At 37.1% G+C, this 15867-nt stretch overlaps 1 pseudogene across 1 annotated transcript; it reads left to right on the top strand.

Moving 5' to 3' along the window:
• Positions 1-268: 268 nt before the first annotated feature.
• On the top strand, positions 269-15359 carry LOC137831971 (putative boron transporter 2; annotated as a pseudogene). The gene is made up of 13 exons (XR_016521416.1): positions 269-442; positions 997-1277; positions 1491-1573; positions 1724-1916; positions 2049-2187; positions 2345-2510; positions 3301-3467; positions 3592-3765; positions 3944-4039; positions 4235-4372; positions 4576-4895; positions 5006-5273; positions 14854-15359. The product of XR_016521416.1 is annotated as a putative boron transporter 2 (transcript).
• Positions 15360-15867: the final 508 nt, after the last annotated feature.

Genomic DNA, 15867 nt, shown 5'->3' with positions numbered 1-15867 from the left:
TTTTGAGTTTCATTTTTAAAAAATAATTACTTATTATTATTTTTAGTTTTATTAAATTAATTTAAGACGAAATTTAAGAAAAAAAAAAATGCTTTCAACGTGCTCAATTAAAAGCATGTAACTCAAAAAGTCTTAGATTGAAAAAAAACAAATATTTTCAGGTAAAAGTTTCTACAACAATTAGATACATAAATTAATTTAATTTCTAAAATAAGTTTACTTACCATATTAATTGTTTATAAATATTTATGAACCTGCTTACTTAACCATGAGCATTTTTGTTTGGTAGTATTATCCAATGATAAGAGCAATGTACCAAAACGAAGAAGCTCTTTGTATAAATTGCAAAGGGAAGAAGTAAAGTGGAAAAATATGGGATGAGAGCTTCTCCTCTGTAATCATGTATTTTGAAATGAACATCTCATTTTACCAAAACCATACTGTAATTTTCTCTACCTTCACCAACTCTCTCTCCCTTCCTTCTCATACATTGCATTTGCAGCACAGATCATAACTCCTCCTTCCAAACACCCATTATAGTGTAGCTTTTTTCTTAGTTTTTTCCAGGCATATTCCTATTTCCCTTTCCTTGTCCCATTCAAATGCTTGCTCTTTTGCAATGATTAATGACGCTGCTTTCTTTTACACGCCTTTGAGTTTTGACCCACGTTGTCCTTTACTCACTTTCCATTCACTGCTATGTGTTTCAAGTTTGCCCTCAACCTTTCTCTGTTCCCACAGTGAAAGTTTCCATTTTTTTTCTTTTATTGCTTATTCTTCCCAGCATTTTGGTCATTAAGTAATGTATACTCCAACTGGGTTTTGAAGCTTTGTTTATTTAATGTAACTTGTAAGTTTATGTTATGCTTTGCTTTGGGTTAGATGGCGCAACATTGTTGAGTTGTGCTGCCACTGGGGTTCTATTGAAGGGGTTTATTTGCATAAATCTTGTTATAAATCACAATGATGTGTAATTGCTTGTTGATTTTACCATAGGTGTGTAGCGGTTGTTCTTTATTGCTGTGATGCTCGTAGCACATGCGTTGGTGTCTGCCAAGATTAAATAATCTAAGTACTGTGCTGTTGCTGCAAATCTGTACTGTTGTTAAAGCATTAAAAAATATAAATCCTAGTAAGGTTTTGGTTTTTGTCATTGCCTCTGCTTAAAAAACTATGGAAGATACATTTGTTCCGTTTCGTGGAATTAAGAATGACTTTCAAGGGAGATTGATGTGTTACAAGCAAGACTGGATTGGTGGTCTCAGAGCAGGCTTCAGGTACACCTGGCTTATTCTACAAAAAATAGTAAATTATTTTATTAGGAGGGTGTATTTTGATAGCATGACATATATGAAGATAGAAAGTTTTGTTTTTTTGCTAATTCAGTTAGTATTCCTTTGAAATTACTACACTTTTTAAGCAATTCCTGATTACTTCATACTTATTGTTTTGATTGAATGTAACTTGCTACTTAAACTGTTGTTTCTCAGGATATTAGCCCCTACAACGTATATATTTTTTGCATCAGCAATTCCTGTTATTTCGTTTGGAGAACAATTGGAAAGAGACACAGGTACACTGCTTGTTGCTCATATCCATATTTTTCTTGGGTTTTGTCCATGTGTAGAAAATTTGTTTATGTTAAGATAGCTGATTAGATAAATGCAGAGACAGTGATATAGTGTACCTCAAATTTGATGTTCTGTCTTCCAACAATTTGCAGATGGAGTACTCACTGCAGTGCAAACTTTAGCATCTACTGCCTTGTGTGGAATTATACAGTCTATCATAGGAGGCCAGCCTTTACTGATTCTTGGAGTAGCGGAACCAACTGTAATTATGTATACATTCATGTTCAACTTTGCGAAAAGAAGACCAGAATTGGGTTCAAAACTCTTTCTAGCATGGACTGCGTGGTATAGTTCGTTCACTTTCATGTTTGAAGTAGTGTATTCATTTTATATTCTTAGATATAATTTTTTTGACGAGTTACTGTTTGTATGATGCCTTATAAAAGAAACTTAGTTTCCTCATGTATTTACGGGCAGGGTATGCATGTGGACTGCCGCATTGTTGTTCCTATTCGCTATCTTGGGAGCTTGCTCCATCATCAACAGGTTCACTCGCCTAGTAGGGGAACTATTTGGCCTTCTTATTGCAATGCTTTTTATCCAAGAGGCTATTAAAGTAAGAGACATGTTTTAGTTTTCTTTGACAGTAATATTGGCTCATGAGTGCTTTTAGAGCAAATTATTGTGGTTCTAGCCTGAAGTAATGAAAATATAAGATGGTTAGAGGAAAATCAAATCAACTGATAAACATGCTTTCTAATTGGGTTTAACAGGGACTCATCCATGAGTTTCACATACCTGAGAGGGCAAACCCAACATCACCTGAGTTTCAACCTTCATGGAGATTTGGAAATGGCATGTTTTCTTTGGTTCTGTCTTTTGGCCTCCTGTATACAGCATTGAGAAGCCGAAAGGCAAGGTCTTGGCGATATGGATCAGGTAAGACTTGTGAAATGTGAGGTTCCTAGTCATATGTGCATTTGCATCATCAATATAATAGGATTTAAGAAAGCATGAAATTTTCTTTCTCTTATGGTCAATGGTGGATTGTTGATATTAGTTGCTGAAATACTACATTCTTCCATTGAGATGTGCATTTTTTGTTGCAAGAACCATTTAACATAAGGTAAAAAGAAGTACCTTGCATATTTATTGACTTTGCTCTGTACAGTTTGGTGCTTGAAGGATTTTTTTTATTTAATCCTTCCCCGTCCTTTTTTCTTCCGCTTTTAAAACGTACTATGCGACAACTATAAAATAAATTAACAGAAATTCTGGTCTTGAAAGAGAAACTGAATAAGGAACAAGGTTGTTGAGGGGTAATGGATTCAAATTAACTTTTCGTTACATAGAGTTGCTTTTCATGTTACTAAGTTGACTTACTGATCTGTAAAAATATTGCCTAAGGAATATTCCAAAAAATATCTTTAAAGCATAGAACCTTGTCTCAATGAAAAACTTGTTTCTACTCTTAAAAGTTAATTTTGCAAGACGACTTCTCTTTAATGAATAAAGGCTTGAACCTATAACACTTGACCTTTATGACCTTCATAGATCTATCAAATTTGCATTGAAAATGGAAGCGGATCATCTGGAGGTTAAATATGACCAACAGACTAAGGATTTTCTTTTAACATGAAATAACAGAAAAAAATCCTTTCAACTAATGTTTTTTGATAATTTCCCATTATATTTCAGTAGTTCTTAGATTATTTTCCTCTCATTACAGGATGTTTACGAGGCTTCATAGCAGATTATGGTGTCCCGTTGATGGTTCTAGTATGGACTGCCATTTCTTATATTCCAGCTGGAAGTATTCCAAAAGGAGTTCCTAGGCGTCTTTTCAGTCCAAATCCATGGTCCTCTGGTGCATTTGAAAACTGGACCGTCATAAAGGCATGAACTCTTCTGTGGAAATTATTTTATGTTGGGAAATATGATGATTAAATCTCTCTTTCGCTTTTTATATTCTTAGTTCTTCCATTTGAAATTTTTAATAAAATATTCAAAATCACAACAGGACATGCTGAATGTGCCAGTTCTCTATATTATTGGAGCATTTATTCCAGCAACAATGATTGCTGTTCTATATTATTTTGACCATAGTGTGGCATCTCAGCTTGCTCAGCAGAAAGAATTCAATTTAAGAAAGCCACCTTCTTTCCATTATGATTTACTTCTATTGGGCTTCATGGTACATCACCCTCCTTGCTCTTTTTGATCCTTTGCTTTATATAAAATTGCTTAGTTCTTTGACTTTTGAGCAATGCTCTTTCTTTCCCTTGGCACTGATATTGTGTTTGGCCTACTGATCTGTTTGTAAACCGAATGTGATCCTTAGTTGTGACACATGGATGTTACCTGAATGACAGGTTATTATATGTGGTCTAATTGGGATTCCTCCGTCCAACGGTGTTATTCCACAATCTCCAATGCATACCAAAAGTTTAGCTACATTGAAGCACCAGGTAGACATTAATTACAATTGCAGGTTTCCTTTCTCTCATTCTATAAAGATTTACTGAGATAATTGTTGGCAATACACTTTCATGAGTACAATCTTGATTAGGCCCGAAGCGTTTGAGGAGAAAGTAGAAACAGAATACATAGTGATTAAATATGTGCTGTTACTATCATCATATTTATATTTGGGTGATTTGCAGTTACTTAGGAACCGGCTTGTTGCTGCAGCACGAAGTTCTATGAGAAAACAAGAGTGTTTGGGACAAGTATATCGAAGTATGCAAGATGCTTACTGGCAGATGCAAACCCCTCTAGTTCACGAGGAATCTTCCTCACAGGTACATGGGATTGTGGTCTTTTAGTCACTCTCCCCTCCCCCTTTCATTTGTATGACATGCTCACTCTTCAGAACAGGACAACTTGAAGATTGCATCATTGATTTAATGGTTTAACAAACTGAACATATTCCTAATTGTCTCTAGTTCAAACAAGAAGTGGTATATAATGTAGTCATCCACCATTTCCTAAACTTTGTTGACAGGGACTTAAAGAGTTGAAAGAGTCAACAATTCAATTGGCATCAAACATGCGGAGTATAGATGCCCCAGTTGACGAGTCAATATTTGATGTCAAGAAGGAAATTGATGATTTATTACCTGTTGAGGTTAAAGAGCAACGAGTGAGCAACCTGCTCCAGTCTCTGATGGTAGCAGGATGTCTAGCAGCAATGCCTTTCCTGAAAATGATTCCAACCTCTGTGCTATGGGGTTATTTTGCTTTCATGGCCATTGAAAACTTACCTGGCAACCAGTTCTGGGAACGGTGTTTATTACTTTTAACTGCTCCAAGCAGAAGATACAAGTATGAATATGTTATTAAACATGTCCTATCTGTTTTTCTTCTCTTCAGGATATTTAGAGTTGCATTCACTGATGTACCTTGCTTTCTTTTTTACATTGTGAAATAAATAGAGTTCTGGAGGAGTGCCATGAAACTTATGTGGAAACCGTTCCATTCAAGACCATTGCAGTGTTTACAGTCTTCCAGACTGTATACTTGTTTGTTTGTTTTGGTATCACTTGGGTTCCAATAGCTGGGGTTCTATTCCCATTGATGATCATGCTCCTGGTTCCTGTAAGGCAATACATTCTGCCCAAGTTTTTCAAAAGAGCACACCTTCAAGATTTAGATGCTGCAGAATATGAAGAAGTACCTGCTTTACCATTCAACCTAGCTACTGTAAGTGTTCAACACTAGACTCAAGTTCACCTTCTTATTTAGCTACATGCCAGGGGTTTTATTTCTTGGTAAAAAAAAAAGGCGGATCAATGCAAACATACATTCACACTTCCAATGAATGAAATGAAGAAGCAATATTTTGTATAACTAGCATTGAATGTTCATTTGGTGGTTTGAAAGTGTTGAATGTAATGGGCTTAGCCCATAGTTTATATTGTTATTATGTTATTAATTCTGTTATTATTGTCATCTATAAATAAGACACATAGTATTTTACAAAAGGGATATCAATCCTAGATCCATTTTCTTCATTATTAACATGTATCTAGAGCTTAGGGTTACGATTTAATTTTTTTGGGTGAACCCACAGTCAGCCGTCACCCACTGCAGTCGTCACTGTCGGAGCCAACAAAACCTCTCCGGAGTTGCCATCGTTGTTGAAATCTTTCCGGAGTTGTTGTCGCCAGAATCTCGTCGATGTCGCCATTGCCAAAATTTTCATCAGAATCTCGTCGGAGCCCGCTGTTGTTGTTGTCACCAATTGGATATCAAGTAGATCTATGGATCCGTTTCCTACTACTGGGTCCAATCTGTCTCTTACCACTATGTCGTCGACAACTGGGTATGTGGCTTCCTCGGCTGCCACTATGTCCAATCCATCCATCTATACTAATAATGTCAATGTTCATCTTTCTATTGACAAATTGGATGTAACTAATTATGACACTTGGGTCTCGTATATTAAATTATGGCTTAAGAGTCAAGATTATGTTGATCATCTTACCCAATTGTTCGTACTGTTGTTGCAAATGAGGCTTCCCGTTGGTTGAAAATTGATGCTCAATTGTGCATTGTTATTAAATCTACTATTCGCTCATCTTTAAAAAAAATTCGTGTTTTTGAGACGTGTTCAGAAGTTTGGGAACATGCGAAATTATTTTACACCAATGATACCCAACGTCTTTATGGTGTGTCAAAGTCTCCTTACCATTGGTGTTCCCAAACGTCTTGATGGTCCAAGTTCTTCATATTATTGGGCTTACATGGCCTTCTCGATGATTATCCTCATGTTCGTGATCAGATTTTGGGATCTTCTGTTGTTCCCAATTTTACTTCCACTTGTTCTATCCTTTTCTGTGTGTCAGGTAAACACATCACTGATATATCTCTTCCAGTTTATGAATCTTGTGCTTTAATCTCTTAGCGTTATGATCGTACTCGTTATTCCAAGTCGGGAATATGGCGTCACAAGTGTGACCATTGTGGCAAACTTGATCAGTGTTATGTCTTACGTGGTCGTCCTCCTAGATTTGTGTGCAACCTTCTACGATGGACCCTACTTCCCCTGATATCTTAGGTCAACTTGCAATTTTCAATGAATTTCTTAAATGGTATGAGGATCGTTAGAACTCTAGTTCCATTGTTGCACATTTAGGTACACCCTTTGCTGGCCTTACTCACTCCAATTCTCTTGGTCCTTGGGTTTTTTACTCAGGTGTCACTGATCATATTATTGGTAATAAAAAAAAAATTCTCTTGTCTACCTTAGGTTATTTACCAACCATTACCATGGCCAATGGCTTTAGGGTCTCATCCCATGGTGTGTTGATTTTGGCTTAATCCCAAGTCTCACATCGGTGGGTTCATTGTTTGGGAAGGAGGTTTGAGGGTTATAAATTAAACTCTCCTCCTTCACTGTTATATATCCAAATTTGTAATATCTTCTCTCATAATAATAAAAGGGAGTTGTTTTTGCTGTACTCGGATATTAGGCTAAACAGGCCGAATTCCGTTAACAATTTTTGGGTGTGTTTTTTTCCTCTTTATCTCTTTTATTATTCCGCTTTATTTATTCAATATTATTTGTCGGGTAGCCCTGTTAGGGTTTTGTTTTAGTGGGAAAATTACCCGTTTTTCCCAACAAGTGGTATCAAGAGCCGAAGGTTCGCCTTGGGTTGTTTGAAATTATTTGTAATATTGAATATTATATTTTGAGTTTGTAATGGCAAATCAAGAAGAAGAAGCGAAGAATGTATCCAGAGTGTCGGGCTCCTCGTCATCATGGTCGAGGTTCCCGGTGTCCACTTTGACATTGGCGATGGAAATATTTGATGGCACTGGACATTTTGGCATGTGGCAAGGAGAGGTCTTGGACTCTCTTTTTCAGCAGGGTCTTGATATTGCTATTGAAGGAGAGAAACCAAAAGAGGTAGAGGAGAAAGACTGGAGTATCATTAACCGGTTAGCATGCGGAACTATTCGATCCTGCCTGTCCAGAGAGCAGAAGTACGCTGTAAAAAACGAGACTTCTGCACACAAACTATGGAAGGCATTGGAGGACAAGTTTCTGAAGAAGAGTGGTCAGAACAAGCTCCTGATGAAGAAAAGGTTGTTCCGATTTGACTACCAACAAGGTACTACTATGAATGCACACATCACTATGTTTAATCAATTAGTAGCAGACCTGTTGAATTTAGATGTGAAGTTTGAGGATGAGGATTTGGCTTTGATGTTGTTATCATCTCTTCCTGATGAATTTGAACATTTGGAGACTACGCTCCTTCACGGGAAGGAGAATGTGTCGTTAGATGCTATTTGTTCTGCTTTATATAGTCATGAATTGAGAAAGCAAGATAAGATGAAAACCAAATCAATGACATCAGAAGAAGCATTGGTGGCAAGAGGTCGTCAGCAAAGCCAAACAAAGGAGAGAAGAGGGATGTCTAAGTCTAAAGGTCGAGCCGTTGCCAAAGATGAGTGTGCTTTCTGTCATGAGAAAGGACACTGGAAGAAAGACTGTCCAAAACTGCAGAAGAAAGAGAAGGTTCCGCAAGATGCAAATGTTGCAGAATGCAAAAGTGATGTGGAATCAGATATCTCTTTAATTGTCTCGCTTTCAGCATCATCGTATCCAGATGAGTGGATATTGGATTCAGGTTGTACTTATCATATGTGTCCCATTCGGGATTGGTTCTTTGAATTTCAAGAACTCGATGGCGGAGTTGTTTACATGGGAAATGATAATCCATGTAAGACAGCTGGGATAGGTTCAATCAAGCTGCAGAATCATGATGGATCCACCAGAATTTTGCGCGATGTACGGTACGTGCCAAAGTTGAAGAAGAATCTCATCTCATTGGGGGCTTTAGAATCTAAAGGCCTAGTCGTGACGATGCAAGATGGAATTCTTAAAGCAACTTCAAGAGCACTGGTGATGTTGAAAGGCGTGATGAAGAACAATTTGTATTACTATCAAGGTAGTACAGTGGTGGGGACAGTAGCGGCAACAACTTCTAGCTCTAAGAAGGATGCTGAGGCAACGAAGTTGTGGCATATGAAATTGGGACATGCTGGAGAGAAATCCTTGCAAATTCTTACCAAGCAGGGATTGTTGAAAGGTACGAAGGCTTGCAAACTTGAATTTTGTGAGCATTGTGTTCTGGGAAAACAACGAAGAGTGAAGTTTGGCACTGCAATTCACAATACCAAGGGTATTCTGGATTATGTGCATTCAGATGTGTGGGGACCTGCCAAGACTCCGTCAATCGGAGGTAGGCATTATTTTGTCACTTTTGTGGATGATTTTTCCAGGAGAGTTTGGGTGTTTACTATGAAGAACAAAAATGATGTGCTTGAAATTTTCCTTAAGTGGAAAGCTGAAGTTGAAAACCAGACAGAAAGGAAGATTAAGGTTCTCCGAACAGACAATGGAGGAGAATACAAGAGTGATCCGTTCCTGAAGGTATGCCAAGATTGTGGCATAGTTCGGCACTTCACTGTTAGAAAAACACCACAGCAGAATGGGGTGTCAGAGCGTATGAACAAGACACTTGTGGAGAAAGTTCGTTGTATGTTGTCTAATGCTGAGTTAGACAGAGAGTTTTGGGCTGAGGCTGTGACATACACTCAACATCTCGTCAATCGTTTGCCATCATCTGCTATAGATGGCAAAACCCCATTAGAGGTATGGTCTGGAAAACCTGCAACTGATTATGATTCTTTGCATGTTTTTGGTTCTATTGCATATTATCATGTGATTGAATCAAAGTTGGATCCACGGGCAAAGAAGGCTCTTTTCATGGGCTTTAGTCCTGGAGTGAAGGGATACCGTTTGTGGTGTCTAGAGGCAAAGAAGACGATTATCAGCAGGGATGTTACCTTTGATGAATCTGCCATGTTAAAGAAGGTAAATCCAGAAGGAGTTGATAGTACTCCGCAACAGGTGGAGTGTGCCCGGAAACAGGTGGAGTTTGAGCAGACAGTGGTGATCCCAACAAGAAATACCACAAGTGACTCTCCTATGGCAGAAGAAGAGTCAGATGAGGAAGAGGTTCCTACCCAAGAATCTCAACAACAATCAGCGCCAATTGCAGTTAGAAGACAGAAACGAGATATTCAGAAGCCTGCTCGTTTCATGGATATGGTTGCCTATGCACTTCCAGTTGTTGATGACATTCCATCCACTTACCCAGAAGCCATTCTGAGTTCAGAGAGTGGTAATTGGGCAGGTGCGATGGAAGAGGAGATGCAGTCTTTGAAGAAGAACAAGACGTGGAAGCTGGCACAATTACCGAAAGGTAAGAAGGCAATTGGGTGCAAATGGGTATTTGCAAAGAAAGAAGGATTTCCTAATAAAGAAGATGTTCGCTACAAGGCAAGGTTGGTTGCTAAAGGCTTTGCTCAGAGGGAGGGAATTGATTATAATGAGATATTTTCTCCAGTTGTTAAACATTCCTCCATTCGAATTTTGTTGGCCTTGGTAGCACAGTTGAATTTGGAGCTTGCTCAACTTGATGTAAAGACCGCGTTCCTACACGGTGATTTGGAGGAGGAAATCTATATGACTCAACCAGAAGGATACAAGGTTGATGGTAAAGAAGATTGGGTTTGTAAACTTAGCAAATCGTTGTACGGACTGAAACAATCTCCGAGACAGTGGTACAAACGATTTGATAAGTTCATGAAGGATCAGAAGTACAAGAGAAGCAAATATGATCACTGTGTGTATTTGCGCAGACTTGAAGATGGTTCCTACATTTACTTACTCTTATATGTTGATGATATGCTGATTGCAGCAAAGAGCCAAGTTGAGATTGACAGGTTAAAGGCTCAGTTGAGCAAAGAGTTCGAGATGAAGGATTTGGGGGAAGCCAAGAAGATTCTCGGCATGGAGATAAACAGGGACAGAGAGAGGGGAAAACTTTGGCTGTCACAGAAGCAGTATTTGCAGAAGGTACTACAACGTTTTGGTATACACGAAGATACAAAACCTGTAAGTACCCCACTTGCTCCTCATTTGAAATTGAGTAGTCGTTTATCTCCGACGACTGATGAAGAACGAGAATACATGGCGAAAGTCTCATATGCAAATGCAGTTGGAAGCTTGATGTATGCAATGGTTTGTACAAGACCGGATATTTCACAGGCTGTGAGTGTTGTTAGCAGGTACATGCATGATCCGGGCAAGGGTCATTGGCAAGCTGTGAGATGGATTCTACGGTACCTCCAAAATACCTTAGATGTTGGATTGACATTTGAGCAAGATGAATCACTTGGTCAATGCATAGTTGGATATTGTGATTCTGATTATGCAGGTGATTTGGATAAGCGACGGTCTACAACTGGCTATTTGTTCACTTTAGCAAAAGCGCCAGTTAGTTGGAAGTCTACCTTGCAGTCTACGGTGGCTTTGTCTACGACAGAGGCAGAGTATATGGCGATTACAGAGGCTGTGAAGGAAGCAATTTGGCTTCATGGGTTGCTTAAAGACTTGGGAGTTGGTCAGAAACAACTTGAGTTATATTCTGACAGTCAGAGTGCTATTCATTTAGCAAAGAATCAAGTCTTTCATGCACGGACGAAGCACATTGATGTTCGTTATCACTTTGTGCATGAGATTCTCGAAGAAGAGGAGATTGTTCTCCAGAAGATTCACACTACGGAGAATCCCGCAGATATGCTCACCAAGGTGGTTACAAGGACCAAGTTTGAACACTGTTTAGACTTGGTTAATATCTTGCACATTTGAAGTTGGAGCCCGGAGGCACAAATTTGAAGCACTGCAAAGTTTGTTTTTGTTATGTTTTGAGAAGATTTGTTTTAGGTGGGACTTGAAATTAAGCCAAGGTGGAGATTTGTTGATTTTGGCTTAATCCCAAGTCTCACATCGGTGGGTTCATTGTTTGGGAAGGAGGTTTGAGGGTTATAAATTAAACTCTCCTCCTTCACTGTTATATATCCAAATTTGTAATATCTTCTCTCATAATAATAAAAGGGAGTTGTTTTTGCTGTGCTCGGAGATTAGGCTAAACAGGCCGAACTCCGTTAACAATTTTCGGGTGTGTTTTTTTTCCTCTTTATCTCTTTTATTATTCCGCTTTATTTATTTAATACTATTCTCTTGTCTACCTCAGGTTATTTACCAACCATTACCATGGCCAATGGCTTTAGGGTCTCATCCCATGGTGTTGGTACTATTCATCTTCCTTCTTTATCTATTGATAATGTTCTTTATGTTCATGTGTCTCCCTTTAACTTATTATCCATTAGTCGTCTAACTCGTTCCCTTGATTGTGTTATTTCTTTTACCAAAGATTTTATTTGTTTACCGGACCGGAGTTCGGGACGGATGATTGACATCAGATGTGAGTCTCATGGTCTTTATGTTCGTAGGTGGTAAAGACCATGAGACTCACATCTGCACATGTTGACACAGTTATGGATTCTCCATCTTTAATTCATGCTCAGCTAGGTCATTCTAGTCCTGCCAAGATGCAACACCTTGTTCCAAGTGTGTCCAAAGTGTCTAGTTTGTCTTGTGAGTCATGTCATTTAGGTAAACACAGTCGCAATTCTTTTCCTAGTAGTGTCTCACAACGTGCTTCATCCCCTTTTGCTTTAATTTACTCTGACATTTGGGGACCAAGTTGTGTTAAGTCTAATTTGGGGTTTCAGTGTTTTGTTACTTTTATTGATGAATATTCAAGACGTACTTGGTTATTTTTAATAAAATCACGTTCTGAGTTGTTTACTATATTTCAATCTTTTTATAATAAAATTAAAAATCAATTTGGTGTTTCAATTCGAACCTTACGTAGTGATAATGCCCGTGAATGTCTTTCTCATTCTTTTAACACTTTTATGAAATCTCATGACATTCTTCATCAAGCCTCATGTGTTTATACCCCCCTTAACAAAATGGGGTGACTGAGTGCAAGAATAGACACCTTGTTGAAACTACTCGTACTATGTTACTTCATGATGACGTTCCTCAACGATTTTGGGGTGATGTTGTTCTTAGTGCATGTTATCTAATTAATCGTAAGCCATCCTCGATTTTAGAGAATAAAATTTCTCATTCTATTTTAATTCCTCATGAACCTCTCCATCCCTTACCACCTTAAGTTTTTGGGTCTACATGTTATGTTCACAATTTTTGTCCTAGTATAGATAAATTATCTACTAGGTCACACAAATGTGTTTTCTAGGGTTTACTAGATCTCAAAAAGGATGTAAATGTTTTTCACTCTCACTTAACCATTATTTAATTTTTTGCATATGTCATTTTCACTGAGTCTTCTCTTTATTTTAAGTATTTATCTTCTCCACTTGTGTCTCCATCTGAACAAGTACATATTCCAGTTGTCTTTGATCCTCTTGTACCTAAAGATTCTCCTCCTCCACCACCTCTTCTAGTTTACAGTCGTCGTCAGTCTTCCCATCGTCCAAAGGATGACTCTTCTAGTGTCATATCCTTTGTCCCTCCCGGCTCCAATAGTTGAACCTGATATTCCCATTGCCATCCGTAAAGGTATACGTTCTACCCGTAATCCCTCCCCACATTATAATGCTTTAAGTTATCTTAACCTTTTTATACTTGCCTTTCATCTATTACTTGCCTTAGCTCATCCTGGTTGGCGTCAAGCCATGCTTGATGAAATGAGTGTGGTTCAGCATAATGGAACTTGGGACCTCGTTTCTTTACCTTTTGGAAAATTTGTTGTTGGCTGCGGATGGGTCTTTGCTATTAAAATTGGTTCTGATGGTACTATTGATCGTCTCAAAGCTCGTCTTGTGACTAAGGGTTATACCCAAATTTTTTGGATTAGACTATGGTGATACTTTTTCTCCAGTAGCAAAGATGACTTTAGTTTGCTTATTCATAGCCATGATTGCTCTTCAACAATGGTCTCTTTATCAACTGGATGTCAAAAATGTATTTCTACTGGGGATTTGCATGAAGAAATTTATATAGAGCAACCTTCCTGCTTTATTGCTCAAGGGGAGTCTTCTGGGTTAGTATGTCGTCTTCACAAATCCTTATATTGTCTCAAGCAGTTTCCCAGAGCTTGGTTTGAAAAACTTAGCAAAGTTGTTCAACAGTTTGGTATGACTCGCAGTGAAGGAGATCATTCGGTTTTTACCGTCACTCGGGTGTTAGGTGTAGTATATGATGATGGCATTGTTCTTACATGCAGTGGTTAGCATGACATCTTACAAGTATAAGAACACCTTTGTCAACATTTTCAGACCAAAGATCTTGGCAAACTTAAATATCTCTTAGGGATTGGTATTGTTATTTCTGAAAGGAAGTATGCATTGGATATTTTGGAAGAAACTGGATTAATGAATTCAAAATCTGTTGAGATACCTATGGATCCTAATGACAAACTCCTACCTAGTCAGGGGGAGCTTTTCTCAAATCCTGAGAAGTACTGAAGAGTAGTTGGAAAATTGAGCTATCTTACTGTCACTCGTCCAGATATTTCATTTGTTGTTAGTGTGATGAGTCAATTCCTTAATTCCTCATGTGTTGATCATTGAAATGCAGTCATTCGTATATTGAAATACATTAAATGTTCTCCTTGAAAAGGTTTGTTATATGGTCACAATAATCATACTAGAGTTGTATGTTATTCAGATGCTTATTGGGCAGGGTCTCCGTCTGATAGAAGATTTACTTTCAGATATTTTGTTTCTATTGGTGATAATTTAATTTCTTGAAAGAGTAAGAAACAAAATGTTGTGGCAAGATCTAGTGCTGAAGTGGAATATAGAGTTATGACTTCATCTACTTATGAGTTTGTCTGGCTTAAACAGTTACTCAAAGAATTGTAATTTGGAGAAGTCAATCAAATAACACTCATTTGTGATAATCAGACTGCTCTTCATATTAGCTCAAATCCCGTCTTTCATGAAAGGACTAAACATATTAAGATTGATTGTCATTTTATTCTAGAAAATATTGTGTCTGGAGACATCAAGACTGAATTTGTTAATTTGAATGATCAATTAGTAGATATTTTCACTAAATCATTACGAGAGCCTAGAATTGATTATATTTGTAACAAGTTTGGTACATATGATTTATATGCATCAGTTTGAGGGGAAGTGTTGAATGTAATGGGCTTAACCCATAGTTTATATTATTATGTTATTATGTTATTGATTCTATTATTATTCTCATCTATAAATAAGGACCTCTATGTGTGTATTTTACATAAGGGATATCAATCCTAGATCCATTTTCTTCATTCTTAACACTTACGTTTCTTTTATGATGCTTCCTCTATTTGTGTAGGAAGGGAACCTGAGCAAGACTACTTCCTTTGCAGATGATGGAGAGATTCTAGATGGAATAATCAGTAGAAACAGGGGTGAGGTAAGACATGTTTGCAGTCCTAAGGTGATGAGCTCCACTCCAATCCTATCTCAAGAGTTAACTAGTCTTCCAAGTCCAAGATAAAATATATAGCCTCAGAGGGAATCAAAGCCATCAAGGTGTTGGAAGAGGACCATTTAGCCCTGAAGAAGCTACTTCGTCCAATTTGAGCAAACCAGGATGAATATTCATACATCCTTCTCATGGTTCTTAATTATGCGTGTACTACAAGGATTCTTTATCAATGTTTAGTGGCATAAATCCATAAAACATGTATGTTTTCATGTAGTTTTTAGGAATTGATTTATAAGGAGCATTGATTATTATTTAATTTTAGAATTAGGTTTTAGATTTTTATTTATTAGGGTTTTGTCTACAAAAGCTGGACAATTAAATTTCTATAGAAAATAATGATTAATTTTGTAGTTCGGTCCTTAACTAGAATTACTCCATTGTATTTAATTTAAATTAGAATTGTAAATTAAATCTAAGAAAATCAACCACCTAAAAATCAATTCAGGATTAAATTAAAAATATTTAACTAAACAAATTCAATTATATCTCAACATTAAAAAGTGAACATTTAGATTCATAAAACAATAAATATCGATCAATGTACTAAAAATTATACTAGAAAATTAAAACTCATAACAAATATAATAAAATATATAAAACTAAATTGTATAAATAAAGATAAAATGGAATTTTAAGAGTTGATTATAAATATAAAATTTTAAAAATGATTTAGGAGCTTACAAAGTAAATGAACAAAAGTTCTATATATAGTATATACCAGTACTGAAGTTGTAGAAAAACTATTAAAAAATTACTAAAGCAAAATAATATATTATATATAATATTTTATTTCGTGTCATGTTTTCACTTAGTGCAATGAAAATTGTATTTAACATTATGTAAACTGGGTTAGATTTT

The sequence above is a fragment of the Phaseolus vulgaris genome, chromosome 6, assembly GCF_051622355.1.
Source record: "Phaseolus vulgaris cultivar YP4 chromosome 6, ASM5162235v1, whole genome shotgun sequence".
NCBI lineage: Eukaryota > Viridiplantae > Streptophyta > Magnoliopsida > Fabales > Fabaceae > Phaseolus > Phaseolus vulgaris.
Note: the sequence above shows the minus strand (reverse complement) of the source record. Positions and strands in the feature narration are given on the sequence as shown.